We start from the raw sequence: 3833 nt of genomic DNA on the forward strand, positions 1-3833 counted from the left end.
GCCGTTATTCAATGTCCGCCGTTTCTCTAATTTCTCAAGGAAATCCATCTTAAAAATAAATTTGGGGTCTTTTGGCAGAGCTACTCCAAGATATTTCAGTGTATCTGTAACTTTATAAGGGAGAGTATGCAAAAAATTTTGCCCAAAGTTTTGCCCAATGAAATAAATTCACTCTTCTGCCAATTGATTTTATATCCAGAAATTTCGCCAAACGAATTTATAAGATCTAGCAACATGGGAACGGACTACGATAGGAAGAGAACAACATCATCGGCATATAGAGAAATGTGATGGTCAACATTCCCCAATCGGATGGGTTCAATGGAAGGATGATTCCTAATACTAATGGCGAGAGGCTCTATAGCAATGGCAAAGAGCAATGGGCTAAGGGGACAGCCCTGGCGTGGTCCGCGATGTAACAAAAACGGTGTTGATCTTTCTTGATTTGTAAGAATGGAGGAATATGGGTGATCCACAAGCCAAATTGGCTACCAAACCCAAACTCCTCCAGTACCTTCAGCATATAGGCCCATTCCACCTGATCAAATGCCTTCTCCGCATCCAAGCAAAGGGCACCTGCCTTAGAGCCATTCCGATACTGTGATACATTAAGTTCATCATTCTTCTGACATTAAAAAATGACAACCTATTAGGCACAAAGCCAGTTTGATCAGTGTGAATAGTGAATGAAATGTAACCATTTAACCTGTTTGCGAAAAAGCTTATTGAAGTGAATTTTCATGTCTGAGTTCAGTAATGTGAAAGGACAAAAAGATGACGGATCTGTCTCCTCTCTACCTTCCTTCAGTAAAAATGAAATATTGGCTTCATATAAAGTACAGGGGGGAATTTCAAATGAATGAGTGAACATCCTCAAAAGAATGGGAGCCACCTTCCCTGAGAAGTTTTTATACAGCTCAATACCAAAACCATCAGGGCCAGCGGCCTTACCACTGGGGAATGACTTTATGGCATCCAAGATCTCTTGAGTGGTGATGTCAGAATTTAAAGCCTCTCAAGCAGCATCACTCAACTTGGGAAGATTCAGACACCCCAGCCACTTAGAAACATCCCCCTTTGCTTTTGAGGTCATCTTGAGGTCATCAGGCAAAGTGAACCATGAAAGAAAACTGGAGAAATAAGTGTAATATAACATGAATGACAGAGTTATTTCAATTATGGAGAGGAGCCCCCGAAAAACACTCCATGTGGTGCTCACTAGCACTTTCTGTTTTAACCCACACAGCTTTTCTGGCATTTACTGTACTGGTTTAGCGGCCCAGTAAACCTACAGACCAACAGCATGTGTTCCAGTCATCTCATGTGATGCTGCTCAGCCAATCAAATCTGTGCATTCCGATAAGTATTACCAGAGCCCTCTGAGAATTACGAGTTGAGTCCACGAGTTAGAAACACACAGGGAGAGAGGAGATGAAAGAGAAAATAGACTTCACATGGCTTTTAATCAAGAATGTACAGATTCTTACATACATTTACAGGCAGTTGAATATCTCCAATCCTAGTTGGCAAGACAAACCACAGCTCACGTTTCTCACTAAAGAACAGAAAGTAGGGAAGTGGTAGTTATGGGAATGAACGAGAAGAGGAGGCATTAAAGCTGTTCATTTGTTAAGATGTGTTGAGTGTTAAAATTGGTTAAGATTACACTTCAGTCACTTCAAGCAAAAACCTCAGATTTCCTCCTTCTCTGAACGCTCTGTTTTGAACTGCTTTTTCTACCAACAGCTCCGTTCTACCTAATACTGAGCCAGTGTTCCATATATGGTCATTTGCTTTGTGCAGCAACGGCAAACGTTCGGTCTGCCTGTACCGCCTGGCGACAACAACAACAACAATTCTTTTTTTGAACTTTAAATCATGCAAAGCTGCCATACAGGAGTCACAGAACTACAATATAGGACTGGAAAAGCAGCATAATAGGTATCTCCTTTAACTCCACTTCCTGTCTTTGTGTTCACTAAAGATCTTACAGCATGTCTACACAGGAGGCGTAGCACGGTAGCAGAGCAGCAGCAGCACCAGCTTCAGGCCTTCATTTGTATCCAAACAGGATGCGTTCAAGCATAGTAGGTCACCCGCATTTTGGCAGTGCTCAGAGCCCAACACACAATCCCACATTTTAGCAATGAGGCTTACAGAGCATTTTCAGATGAGTCACAATCTGGTGGGTTGGATAATGGATTTTTTGACAAACAGTGGAAGTGAATGGCATTTTATCAGATTCATTATGTTATTCTACTGGCTAACCCCCGGGGCTGTGTTCTTTGTATTTTCTGTACACACGTGCCAAAGTAAGCAGGAGAACAGGACCATATTGAAATTTGCAAGATGAATTAGTCTTTGTGAGTCTGTTACATGACAATGAGTCCAGCCATGCCCAAGTAACTGATGAGTTTTCGCCTGGTGTGATGAATCTTTGTTGGAACTAAACATATCCAAGACAAAGGATATGATCATACATTTTAGAACTGATACTTCAGTCCATGAGACTGCAATCATTAGAGACTGTGTAGAAAGTATCCTGGGAAGGTCTTGTGAGACAGTGTGTAAAAAGGCATACCAGCGTTTGTTTTGTCTCAGAAAATGGTCCCATTGTCAAATTGATAAAATGATGAACCACTTTTATCAGGTTTTAAATAAATCTTGTCTTTTTTCTTGGGGCCTTAGTTTGGTAACATGTCTCTGAAAAACACAAAGTGTCCAAACCAAATTGTCAAGGTTAGTGAGCTTAGAGGTGAGTCTAAACTCAACCTATCAGTTCTTTACTCCTCACAGCTGTAGCGTGAGCTCTGTTATTTAGGAAAGTTCCCATCCCTTACATACAGAGCTCTTTCAATCCGGCTGTTTCAATTCAATTCAATTCAAATTTATATAGTGCCAAATCACGACAACAGTTATTTCACAGCGCTTTTCATAAAAGAGCAGGTCTGGACCATACTATATGATGTTATTTACAGAAGCCCAACAATTCCCACCAAGAGCAAGCACTAGGCGACAGAGGCAAGGAAAAACTTCCTTTTAAGAGGCAGAAACCTCGAGCAGAACCATGGCTCAGGGTGGGCGGCCATCTGCCTCGACCGGTTGGGGTGAAGGAGAGAGAGAGAGAGAGAGAGAGAGAGAGAGAGAGAGAGCGAGCAGGATGGAAGGAGAGAGAGGGGAGGGAGGCAGCCTACACAATATACACACAGAGGTACAGACAGGAAAGGTGATGTTGCTATAGACTAAATGACTAAATGAAAAATGGTATAGATATGTATAGTAGTGTTAATAATAATAATCGTAATGTTAATGATTATAATAACAATAATAATAATAGGACTAGTAACAATAGTGGTTGCAGCAGAGGGTGTCGAGCAGGAACACGGGGGCAGCAGGTGACCCGCAGCCACAGATCCAGACTCCACAGCTCCAGAGCCAGAAACACCTGCAGGAAGTGATAGGAGGAGAGAGGAGAGGGACGAGAAAGCACAAGACTACTGGAAAGGCAAGAAGTTGTGTTAGTAACATGCAATAATGGGATGAGGTTGCATACAGAGGGAGAGAAAGTAGAGGAGAGAGGAGCTCAGTGCATCATAGGAAGTCCCCCGGCAGCCTAGGCCTATAGCAGCATAACTAAGGGATGGTTCAGGATTCACCTGAGCCAGCCCTAACTATAAGCTTTATCAAAGAGGAAAGTCTTAAGCCTACTCTTAAATGTGGAGATGGTGTCTGCCTGCTAAACCCAAACTGGAACCTGGTTCCACAGGAGAGGAGCTTGATAGCTGAACGCTCTGGCTCCTAGTCTACTTTTGGAGACTCTAGGAACCACAAGT

This window comes from Micropterus dolomieu, linkage group LG23 (genome assembly GCF_021292245.1).
Source record: "Micropterus dolomieu isolate WLL.071019.BEF.003 ecotype Adirondacks linkage group LG23, ASM2129224v1, whole genome shotgun sequence".
Classification (NCBI taxonomy): Eukaryota; Metazoa; Chordata; class Actinopteri; order Centrarchiformes; family Centrarchidae; genus Micropterus; species Micropterus dolomieu.